General features: G+C 36.1%; 1 long non-coding RNA gene across 1 annotated transcript in view; it reads right to left on the reverse strand.

The window, feature by feature from the left end:
• LOC136794401 (uncharacterized) overlaps nucleotides 1–13,532 on the reverse strand; it is a 366,850-nt gene that overhangs the window by 227,700 nt on the left and 125,618 nt on the right. The gene's annotated exons all lie outside the window — the stretch shown is intronic.

Consider the following 13,532-nt stretch of genomic DNA (forward strand, 5'->3'; position numbering starts at 1 on the left):
TCTCTGTAAGCTGCCTAAGTGTATCCCTATAACATGGTAGCTGGTGCTCTGAGACAGAGAGATAGGAAGGGCTTCTGAGACAGAAGCCACCATCTTTCACGACCTCATCTCAGAAGTAATATCTCAGTCCAGACCACATTCAAGGGGAAGGGATTACACAGGGTATGAATATCAGAGACAAGGTAACATTGGGGCCATCATAGAGGCTGCCTAAAGTTTTGACCATTTTATAGGCACAGATGTTGAAAACTAGAGAAGGCAAATTTTCCCAAGTTACACAGTTAAAAGCAAGATAGAGTAATTCTGATTCCCTAACCAGCATCCTTTGAGAACCACTGATAAATTTAAATGTAATAACACCATATTAACAAATTGAAGGATGAAAACCATATGATCATCTCAATAGATGTAGAAAGAGCTTTCAACAAAATTCAACACCATTTATGATAAAAACTCTCCAGGAAGTAGGCATAAAGGGAATCTACCTCAACATAATAAAGGCCATATATGACAAACCCACAGCCAGCATCATTCTCATTGGTGAAAAACTGAAACCATTTCCTCTAAGATCAGGAACAAGACAAGGTTGCCCACTCTCACCACTATTATTCAACATAGTTTTGGAAGTTTTAGCCATGGCAGTCAGAGAAGAAAAAGAAATAAAAGGAATCCAAATCGGAAGAGAAGAAGTAAAACTGTCACTGTTTGCAGATAACATGATACTATAGAGAATCCTAAAGATACTACAAGAAAAGTACAAGAGCTAATCAATGAATTTGGTAAAGTTGCAGGATACAAAATTAATGCACAGAAATCTCTTGCATTCCTATATACTAACAACAAAAAATCTGAAAGAGAAATTAAGGAAACACTCCCATTTATCACTGCAACAAAAAGAAGAAAATACCTAGTAATAAACCTACCTAAGGAGACAAATGACCTGCATGCAGAAAACTATAAGACACTGAGGAAAGAAATTAAAGATGATACAAACAGTTGGAGAGATAGACCATGTTCTTGGATTGGAAGAATCAACATTGTGAAAATGACTCTACTACCCAAAGCAATCTACAGATTCAGTGCAATCCCTATCAAACTACCAATGGCATTTTTCACAGAACCAGAACAAAACATTTCACAATTTGTATGGAAACACAAAAGACCACCGAATAGCCAAAGCAATCTTGAGAAAGAAAACAGAGCCGAAGGAATGAGGCTCCCTGACTTCAGCCTATACTACACAGCTACAGTAATCAAGACAGTATGGTACTGGCACAAAAACAGAAATATAGATCAATGGAACAGGATAGAAAGCCCAGAGATAAACCCATGCACGTATGGTCACCTTATCTCTTTGATAAAGGAGGCAAGAATATACAATGAAGAAAAGACAGCCTCTTCAGTAAGTGGTGCTGGGAAAACTGAATAGCTACATGTAAAAGAAGGAAATTAGAACACTTCCTAACACCATATACAAAAATAAGCTCAAAATGGATTAAAGACCTAAATGTAAGGCCAGACACTATAAAACTCTTAGAGGAAAACATAGGCAGAACACTCTATGACATAAATCACAGCAAGATCCTTTTGGCCCACCTCCTAGAGAAATGGAAATAAAAATAAAAATAAACAAATGGGACCTAAGGAAACTTAAAAGCTTTTGTGCAGCAAAGGAAAACATAAACAAGATGAAAAGACAACCCTCAGAATAGGAGAAAATATTTGCAAATGAAGCAAGTGACAAAGGATTAATTTCTAAAATTTACAAGCAGCTCATGCAACTCAAGATCAAAAGACAAACAACCCAATCCCCAAATGGGCAGAAGACCTAAATAGACATTTCTCCAAAGAAGATACACAGATTGCCAACAAACACCTGAAAGGATGCTCAACATCACTAATCATTAGAGAAATGCAAATCAAAACTACAATGAGGTATCACCTCACACCAGTCAGAATGGCCATCAACAAAAAATCTACAAACAATAAATGCTGGAGAGGGTGTGGAGAAAAGGGAACCCTCTTGCCCTGTTGGTGGGAATGTAAATTGATGAAGTCACTATGGAGAACAGTATGGAGCTCCTTAAAAAACTAAAATTGAACTACCATATGTCCCAGCAATCCCACTACTGGACATATACCCTGAGAAAACCATATTTCAAAAAGAGTCATGTACCACAGTGTTCACTGCAACACTAGTTACAATAGCCAGGACATGGAAGCAACCTAAGTGTCCACTGACAGATGAATTGATTAAGAAGAATTGGCATATATATACAATGGAATATTACTCAGCCATAAAAAGAAAAAAAATTGAGTTATTTGTAGTGAGGTGGATGGACCTAGAGTCTGTCATACAGAGTGAAGTAAGTCAGAAAGACAAAAACAAATACTGTATGCTAACACATATATATGGAATCTAAAAAAAATGGTTCTGATGAACCTAGGTGCAGGAAAAGAATAAAGGTGCAGACATAGAGAATGGACTTGAGGATGCAGGGAGGGGGAAGGGTAAACTGGGATGAAGTGAGAGAGTGGCATTGACATATATACACTACCAAATGTAAAATAGATAGCTAGTGGGAAGCAGCTGCATAGCACAGGGAGATCAGCTCAGTGCTGTGTGACCACCTAGAGGGTTGGGATAGGGAGGGTGGGAGGCAGGGAGGTGCAAGAGGGAGGGGATATGGGGATGTATGTATATGTATAGCTGATTCACTTTGTTATACAGCAGAAACTAACAAAACATTGTAAAGCAATTACACTCCAATAAAGATGTTTTTAAAAAATTTAATGTAATAAATATTTTCACAAAGTCAGGAGATATCTATTTAATTGCTTTACATATGTCAACCCATTTTATCTGTAAAACAACCCTATAAGGTAGGTATGCTTATTATACACATTTTACAGATGAGAAAAATGAGGAATAGAGAATTACAGTAACTTTCTCAGGGTCACAGAGCTAGAATGTGTCAAGGCTGGCATTCTGGCTTGAGAGTTTGCTTGCTTCATAACCACATGCCTCTCATACATAAGAAAACTAAAGCATTTGACTGTCTGCAATTCATCAAAATCCATTTTGTATCTCTTGTCTATTTAAACTCAAAGCAAGAGAGGAAGTAATGTTATTTTTTAAATTGTCTGGTGAGGAAACTTTCATCTAACAGGCAAACACACCTCCAATTAAAAATCATATCCATTGTGTGTACTGACCTGCAGTGAGAAGACAACTGGGCAAGCACGTGTCCGTTGGTTGGATCTGATCTAGATAGAATGTCTCATGGCTGACTATAATGTTCTCAGGTGAACAGCCCTTCCCCCTTTCAAAGGAATAAGAAAGCCACACACCGAGAATGCCATCCAGTGCATGGGAAATACTTCTTCTCCTCTCTTCTTTCCAGCTTATAAAAGTTCCCCTTCCAAATGGAAATAAGTCACTTCAGAGAATGCATTTTCTAAAGGATGACTGCCCTCCTTGAAGTAGTGATGCACTTAAGGCAGGCATGCAATAATCCCTAGAAATATACTGCCTGGAGTGTCTTACTGGTTAATTAGAGCTGGCACTGGGCCACTGCTTCTCAGCCTTGAATCAGTGCAAGAGCACTGGAAGGAGGCAGGGGTATTAAAAGTGTTATTTCAGGGGGATATAAAGCAATGGCACCATGCCAGTCTGCAGAAAATAAAGCCAAGCATTCCTGTTACCACAATAAAATGTCAAAATGCCTGGCTTTATTGTAGTCAGAGATTAAATCTGTCACTGTGCCCATGATCAGGGTTTAAATATGATCTCTGTTGTTCTAAAAGACTTTGCAATCATTACTCACAGGACAACTATAAAAGTAAACATAACTTCCCCCAAAAGTATTCATTGAATGGAAGGAGGAAGCCATCATTATAATTATGTAAACATTCTCTTACTTCCTTGAATAGCCTACCATCTTTTTTTTTAATAGTACTACATTTTATCAAAGAGTAAATGGACAGTCCATAGGAACTAGATGATAAAAGTCTGTGGCTCCAGTTGATGCCCCCCCAGCTTCCACATGTGCTCAAGAGGCTTCCAGAGAAGTTTTACAAGCAGCAGCAACATATTACAATGTATTGACATGGCAAATTTTACTTTTTTATAATCCCTACATTAGTAATGTCCTATTTCAGTTTTGAGACAGACAAGTCTATCTGGGGGCTACAGCACCCTATTAACTAGATTCTTTGTTCTTTCCTCAATAACTGGTTCCCATTTCTCCATCTCTTATAGTAGTGGAATTTACTCCTGACTATCTCAGCCTCTACTGGAACAGAATTTCTTGACCATAATCCAGCCTTTCCAGGAGTTGGTCCTAAAACACTGCTATTGGTTCTCCTCGATGTTGGCTACCTATCCACTTAGAACTCTATCGATTACCTATTTTGGAATTTCTTTAATAGATATTCTGAGTCTCCGACTAAAATTGATTATTTTGCCAATGGTACTTGCACCTCACCTTTTCCTTTCTTATGCTGATCATTTTTAATTTTTAGATGACTAGTTAAAAATTGCTAGACCAGTAGTGACAACCTGAAAACAACTGACATTTTTCCACTCCCATATTCAAATCCCTGCAATCTCACCAGGTGTTGTTTGGGTTCTTATCCTGGCCATCTCTTGGCCAGCCCCTGCTACCACCATCCAACAAAGTCATGACAAATGAATAGGCAGTAACAAGATCCTCCAATATTCAGAAGAGTTAATGTTTTTAGGTAGACAGTGCAGGAAATAAAGTTCTAAATTTCACAAATACTGCATAAAAATTCATTGTAAAAACATAGGTAAGAGAATACCTCAACTGGAAACTGTGTGTTTTGTATGATGCTATGAGATAAAGTTAAATAAAATTTCAGTGCTCATGCTTAAAAAAAAAAAAGTTAGCCTAATCTTAAATTTCCAGAAGGCATGGCAGCTGGGGCTTCAAACCTATGCTAAATTTTCATTCTTTAAGGAGACAGAATTAATTGCTTTATTTTTTCAAACTGAAGTACGTAAGAAAAACTACAGGCAGATCCTAGAGCACCAATGAAGAACAAGGCAAGCTCCTTAATTTAAACTCTTCCTCACCAAAGTATTTCAACTCGTCCACTGACAGAATTGTCCATAAGAAGAGATCTTTGTTTTTACATGAAAGTCAATGGGAAAATACACATGATTTTCTTTAAAAACAATCTTTCACAATCATTGGACACCTACATCCTTCTTTCAAAATCAGGCTCTGTCTAAACCAACAATTTATTGAGTCTCAGGTAGATTCTCATGGACAATGAACCTGCTCTCCCTACCAGCAGCAATGTACCTAGACGCCTAGAATCTGAAGGAAATTTTTATTGGAAGTCAAGACCAGTTATATAATTTGTGGGTCCCAGGCAGAATGAAAATCCTGGGTTCCTCTTCCAAATTTTATTAAAAATTATTAAGAATTTCAAGGCAGCAATGGCAAATGCAAGGCCCCGCTAAGTGTGGAGTCCTGTGGAACTGCCTCAGTGTCATGTCCATGGCTGTGCTGAAAATCTAAAACACAATGTGTAAAATGCAATGAAATATATATGCTCAATAGCACTGTTACATAGGCAGGTTTTTTAAATGTATACAGGTAACCTGTTAATTCAATCCTTTTTAGTCAATGCAGCAACACAAACAAAAGCATCTTCACTCCCACTGCACCGACAAAAAGACAATTAATTCCCTTAAAACAGAATTCATCCTCAGCTAACTGGTGCTCGTGCCTTTTGGCAAAGCTGGTGCGTGTTCGAACACTAAAGCAGAATTTAAAAAATATATTTATGCATGTGTTTTAGTCTGTTGAAGAGAGTTATTAGTTTGTAAAACTTTTTGAAAAAGGAAGACATGGCAAGTAAAGAAAAAAATGGGTGTGTTGGCGGAGGAGTCCATGCAGGTACTAATGGCAGAGACTGGGCTTCCAGGTTCCAGTTGAGTCTTTTGGGCATCACGTTTTGGAATTCCATACTGGCAGTGCATAGATATTCGGAAATACTACAAACCACCACAGGCTCCTCTGTTTTTCTTTAAGCAGTGTATATTTCTCCACCATGCTGGTCTGGGAAAACAATTGACATCAGTCTTGACAGTGCTGGAGTGGCAGGTTACAAAGAGTCTCCTGGTGGAGAGAAGCAAAGGGCAGGAGATGCCATAGGCTAAGTTACCTCATTACTAATATCTGCCCAACAAGGATTGGAGTGAGATTTATGTGCTGAGAAATCAAGTAATCATTGATGTTCCAGGCAAGCAGCGCCAAAGCTTGGATTTTACTGGCTCATATCAAGTGAGGGAGAAGAAACAGATGTATCTTCCCAACTGGGAAAAAGGAGACAGGGTTATAGCTCAGAAAGAAACTATGTGTGATGCATATGTGCCTGATTACACAAAGATGCCTTTCCCTTTCACATGTATCTAGAATATTCAATTTATTTCAATGTTTGTGTATTGCTTGATATTCTATTAGCTTGGGGAAATAATGACTGTTCCTATAAATGTCATCATGGAATAGAATTATAACTTGTTTGTTCAGATAACTTTTGTTTATCTCCTTGAGTTATTCCAATACTGACAGAGACTCATACCACTCTCTTACCTCCATCCAGACATGTAGGCAGAAAACATTCTTAGGAAAGTATCTTTTTCTTGTTTGCTTAGCACAAAATACTGTTTTCTCTCTTTTTTACAATCTCCTAATTTTATAGTCACTTCGTATTTTTAGAGTATTTAAAAGCCTTGAGACATAATATTTTTTTCACTGAAACAAGTCATGTATGAGTATCTATTATGTGAGAAGCACTGTTTTTGCTCTGTAATTTTAGGTATTAGTTCAGGGTTTATCACTGACTCACTGAATGAAAAGTTTTACCTTTAAAAATAGAGTCAAAGACACTCAACAATATAAAATGAGAATATTGTGTACTAATCCCTGAAACAGAGAACTGTGGTTGTCTTCAGGTTTAAGACCAAAGGAGGACTGCATGACTCTTATATCCCCCTCACTCAGCAACCTTTGTGTGGAATTTTCCTCTATATTCATTTTTAACTATCAGTCTATAAGTTTGGAGGAGACCATAGTCAGCTCTAGGAATTAACAGTAAAATTTAAAAATTCCTTTCTATACTATAATACTGTAAATCTAATCCTCTTACTCCCACTAATTCCATAGTTTATGTATACATAGAAAATTTCCTTTTACTTTCTTACCTTCTCTCTTTTCCCCCCTTCCCTCCCCTCCTTCTTTTCTTCTCATTTGTATTAAGTTCTTGTGCAGTCAAGCTTCTCTAGGGATCACGTGACTTTCTAGGATCATTCTGACTTACTCCCCGGTATCTAGGAATATACTGATGGGGATAAACAGGAGGCTGGACATTATTTGCACTCTTCCTTGATTGACGGGGGTTATGGGGATGCTTACATGCTCTCTACTTATTCAACATCCAAAAGTCAACCACTGTAAAAACACATACTTAGATGTCAATGATGTAAGCTGGATTCACACAGCCGTTAAGTTGAAATTGGCAGCACTAATAGTGGTCCCCTCCACCTTAGATATCTTAAATGGTTTAGACAACTATTTTATTCAGTGAATACATGTTCCGGGTCACAGTACAACTTCAAGATGACAATGAGTATGTGATTTTTTTTTTCCAGAATAGCCATAAATTAATGTTTCTTTTCTTTTTTCTTTTTTTTTTTTTTGCCTTAAGAAGCTTATGGGGGAAACAAATAGTCTCAACTTCCTGATTTTTTTTTCACTCCCTCTCATAGTTAAAAACTGATTGCCTGTTGTCTTTGTTTTTGTAGGAGCACCATATCCTCACTGCATTTCTTCAGCCATATTAACAGTTTATGAGATGCTTTATCCAAAAGAACATAAATGAAGTAAATTTAGTTATTTCTGTCTTCCTTCTTTTACATGTGCTATTGGATTTCTGAATTCCATGGGAACCACAGAAACAGATGTGTTGAAATATACTTAGTTTTTTTTAAAGGAAAAAAGAACACTATTTCCATCAATCATTATTTTTCCTCTATTGACATGAACTTAGAAAACCTTGCTGCTAATTCTGCAAAATTGTGATTTTAAAGATTCTAAAAACCTGAGTGCTTTCTCTTTTACCTAGAGTTTTTAGTTATCATATAACATTTGGTCTACTTCACACTTCATTGACTATATAGGAATTATCTGTTATCATTCATTATGTAGGTTATTGTCAACTTGAGATACTTGCCCTTAGTAAAATTACAGCAGGAAGGGCTACATAATTTATGAGGCCCAGTGCAAAATAAAAATGTGAGGTCTCTTGTTTAAAAAGGATGAAGAATTTCTAGACAGTTACAGTAGAGCATGAAACCAAGTTCAAGACCCTTCTAAGTGCAGGGCTCTATGCAGCTGCACAGATGGGATACCCATGGAGGCAGCCTTGAATGGTGTCGTATCTCAGCTAACTTCTAAATCCTATGCTCTATAACCACATTTCCTACCACCAGTCTGCACCAGAGATGTGCAAATTTCAACAGATTTGGAGTTTTTATTTCTATTTCTATATATTAAGGAGATATATGTTTTCACAGATTACTTTGACTAGGATTTTTTTTTTTTTACATTTCATGAGCTTTTGGGCCTCGCCCAGGTTGATAAATATCTCAGTAATATTATTCTAAAATGGAAGAGTTCCAATATCCCATGTGAACATACTGGGGTGGGGGAAAGTAAAGCCTTCCGACTTGGGATTTATTCATTTCATTTGGAAAGTTTTCCCCTAAGTTTGCATGAATTGATTTTGGTGAAATACAATTTTTTTGTTGAGAACACACAAATAAGATTCACAGAATAATAACCAAAACTTTCACCAAGAAGCCATGTAGTCATTCATTAGTCAGTCTGGTCGTCTCCAGTCAGCATTTTTATTCCCCAGGTGTAGACATTCATAAAGAAGGTGGTCCAAAAAAGAAAAAAAGGAGATAGTCTATATGGCAAATGCTGTCATCTAGAGAGAGAGAGAAAAGAACATACAGACAGTGGTAATTTTCCACGTATAATTCATACAAAAATAGAAAGCCTCAGTCAGAATTTCACATCTCAGAATGTAAAAATTTTCCAAGGAGAAATCATCCCTCAGAAGAAATCAGCATTTTGTAAAAAGGAGCCATTAAGTATTCCCTTAACTTGAGGTGAAGGGTTATTCTGTTAATAATTTTGTATAACAGAATCCATCAAGAGATTTTTTTTTTAACTTTAAGCAGGAACTTTTAAAGATGGTGCTCTTAAGTCCATGTAAAATAACTGCATGAGAGCCAATTGTTTTAGCTGTCTAAAAAGTAAATGACTATATAGCATCATGTTTAAACAAATAAAAGAAGTTAAAAGAACGTTGAATTATCTGTAGTATATTGGTCAGTTTACCTCATTTTCATGATACAGTACAAAGACACTCCATTTACTCTGGCTTTAAAATGACACGAACTGTAAAATCAAACAGACAAATACCAAAGGAATCACTAAAAATACCTGAAAAACGACGGGAAAATGTAGGGATCTAGCCTGTCTCTATATATTAGTTGTGCAGACATTTAAACAATTTACTTTATAAGAATGAATAGTGCATACTGACATAGCAATACCTAAATCAATTCACTTACATATTCCCCCCAAACATTTCTAGTACAGGTTTCTTCTGATATCCAAAAGTAGGACGTTGCCATGCAACCTTTCATAAGCCAAAATGGAGTAAAGCAAAGAAGCAGTACCTTAGAACACATCTTGCTAACGGACACACAAAATAAATAGAGAAAAATCACAGATGCTCACAGACACAGGTCAAAGCTATCGCAGCTTGATGCTGAGATGGTGAATGTAGATGCTGGGGAAGGAGTTGGTGGTACCACTCTCACTGCTAGGGGTGTCCGCTAGCTCTCTAACAGCTCATTGCAAACCAAAGGCCAAACGCTATTTTTGCTTTTTTCGTAAAAGTGAAAAATCCTCTTCCAATTTCTTTCCATGATGGAAAACAGGTACTGATGAAGGTCCTCCATAAAAGCAAAGTGGCATAAAACAAACTTTTGAAAAGTGGGGGGTGCCTGTAGATCTTATTAGCATACACGCTGCCTAGATTACTGGAAAACAATCAAATTGTCATTTAAGGAATATCCTAAATCATTTTAAAATTTAAGCAGTATGAACTGAAGTAGGTTCTATTGTTCTTTTTTTTCAGTTGTCAGTATTTGGTTCTGTGAAAAGTTTTGAAATTTAATATTGTACTGTAAATTTGAAATTTTTCTGAGCTATATATTTATCTGAGATATATTTTGATAATACATTTATATGTTTGCATATATAAGTATATTATACATACACTTGATATACTTAAAATCATAAAAATAAGCAAACCGAAATCTGCATTTAAATTTGTTTAAATAGAAGGGCTTATCTTATCTAATAAGATATAATTAATTGAGTAACATTAAAGCATTATTCATTCATTCATTTAGCAAATACTTATTAAGTACTTACAATATACCAGGCGATGTTGTGTTAGGGATGCTGCAGAGAACAAATATAGGTGCATAGTTCCATGTAAACCTCATAATATCCCATAAGCAAAAATTGTTTCCATTTTACAAAAACTTGCCCAAGAACTTACTGCTGGCGAGTGAGGGAGTGGGTTTATATTCAGTCTCTGCTTACTTAGAAATCATATTTTTATGTCACTTTTGGTACCTCCCATATAGTTAGCCCTTCCTGTGCTGATGAAAGTTTTAAGAAAAAAGTTTTGATTTTCAATAACTTGAGAAGCTGTGACAGGTGGATATCAGTTCAGCTCTTGGAAAGTTTATTATAGTTTGGTCAAAACACTTAAATCCTTCACAAGCAACATCTCTAGTCATTAAGGAAATGCAAATCAAAACCACAATGAGATACCACTTCACATCCCTTAGGATGACTAGTATCAAAAACAAACAAACAGAAAGTAAGTGTTGATGAGGAAGTGGAGAAATTGGAACCCTTGTGCATTGTTGGTGGAAATATAAAATACTGTACCTCCTGTGCAAAACGGTTTGGTGATTTTTCAAAAAGTTATGCACAGAATTTCCATATGATCTATCAATGCAACTCCTAGGTATATTCCCAAAAGAAATGAAGGCAGGGATTCAAATAGATACTTTTATACCAATGTTTATAGCAGCATTATTCACAACAGCCGAAAGGGGAAGCAACCCAAGTGTCCATACACAGATGAATGGATAAATAAAATGTGGTACATACACACAATAAAATATTATTCACCTGGTATATATTTACAGTGGAATACTATTCACCTTTAAAAAGGAATGAAGTTCTGATACATGCGACAACATGGATAAACCTTGAAGAAACTATGGTAAGTGAAATAAGCCAGACATAAAAGGAAAAATATTGTATAATTCCGCTCATGTGAAATACTTAGAATAGGCAAATTCATAGATACAGATAATAGAATAGAGGTTACTGGGATGTAAGGGAAGGGGAATGGGGTGGGTGGAGGAGTTTCTGTTTGGGATGATGAAAAAGTTGTAGAAATAGTGGTGACGGTTACACAACAATGTAAAAGTATTTAATGCCACTAATATGTACACTTAAAAATGGTTAAGGGCTTCCCTGGCGGCGCAGTGGTTGAGAGTCCACCTGCCGATGCAGGGGACGCGGGTTCGTGCCCCGGTCCGGGAGGATCCCACATGACGTGGAGCGGCTGGGCCCGTGAGCCATGGCCGCTGAGCCTGCGCGTCCGGAGCCTGTGCTCCGCAACGGGAGATGCCACAACAGTGAGAGGCCCGCGTATCGAAAAAAAAAAAAAAAAAAGGTTAAAATGGGGAATTTTATGTTATGTATATTTCACTACAATTTTTAAAAAAATCCTCCACAGGTAGTAATGGAGTTGTATGCATCCCAAGAACACTGAGAACTGGAAAGGGCAGGCAAGCGATCAGAAAAGAGGATGAAAATATAACACTATTTTAAAATAAAGAAGCACACAATTTGCCTATTTCAAAATTTCAATAAGATGTTCCCCTAAATACATAGTTTAGAATAAATTTCTTATCCTTACTATAAGTAATCATCCATAAATGTCAGAAAAAATATATCCACTTCAGCAGCATAAATCAGACAAGATCAAACAGAATGCATTTGGGGTGATGGTTTATATTAGGATATTATTCTTTGACTTACTTGTCTGAAGAATGTAACACTAGTTAACCTTCTTAAAAGATCACCATGTGGGAAAATGGGCTTTCACAAAAAAGGAAGTATTAAAGGCTTTTTTATCTTCTTCATTTTCTCAATGTCCTATTTTCTCAATCTCACATTGAGATAACAGATTATCTCTCACTCATATGTGTATGTGTGTGTGTTCTAAAAATGACAGAACACACTAATAAGAATTTCTGTATTCATCAATCTTATCCATGTATACTAAGCAACCTCTTCCCAATATAATTTTGTATTAGAAGAAGTTTAATAATTTAAGATGGAATATAGTGTTATTCCCCTATAAAAATGCAATATATTATGAAGTATCCATGTCAGACACTTCAAAACCTGTATTTCTATATGGTGCTCAATAAAAAGCTATTAAATCAATATCTTAATATCTGACACTTGACAACCATGCATGCCTACTGCTGACATCTACCTGGTTTTACGTGTACCCAAGGACAACTGGCATCAGTTAAGTGTTAATATCCTTATAGGCAATTCACGACTAAATTCATAAATTCATATTTTCTTTTTCTTCTCAACATCCCTTTTTTTTCTGTTGACTATTTCCACACATATTAATGTAGGTCCAGAATCTGAAAGCTTAAAATAAATTATGCCAAATGAAAATAAATTTGAAATTCAGTTTAACTGGGAAGGATCTCAATTGTTACACATCTTTAAAATTCACCAGGATTAATATTATATGTCATTATTTTTAATATAAGCCTAAAAAGCTAAAGAAAATTATGGAAGCAGATAGATTTTTCTGAACTTATATATAAATATGAAGCATCTATTACTTATGGGAACATCTATCCTAATCCTTAATACATGCTCAGAATAACTCTAGTGCAAAAGGGTTAAATGATGACAAATACATGTACTGAAGTAATATTTCCTGGGTTCAAATCCTGGCTCTGCCATTTATTAATTGTGTGAAAAACTACTTCCCTTTTCTTGTTTTAGTTTCCTCAACTATAAAATGGAAATAATAACATACTCATAGTGTTGTTGTGAAAAGTCAATAAAGGACTTAAAGCAGTACTTGACACAGAATAAGCAGGTGATAAATATTACGTATTCTTATTCCCTTTTCAAAATCAAGAGAATTGGGGCTGGAAATCAGGTACTTTCCACACCAAAGTTATACATGTAGTAAGATGTGTAGTCAGACCCTAATTCTCTATTAATTCTTGTTATTTTAGAGGAAAAATGGAAACTATCTATGGCACACTTCATCACTGGAAGGTTATGATTATT

Source organism: Kogia breviceps, chromosome 6 (genome assembly GCF_026419965.1).
Source record: "Kogia breviceps isolate mKogBre1 chromosome 6, mKogBre1 haplotype 1, whole genome shotgun sequence".
NCBI lineage: Eukaryota > Metazoa > Chordata > Mammalia > Artiodactyla > Physeteridae > Kogia > Kogia breviceps.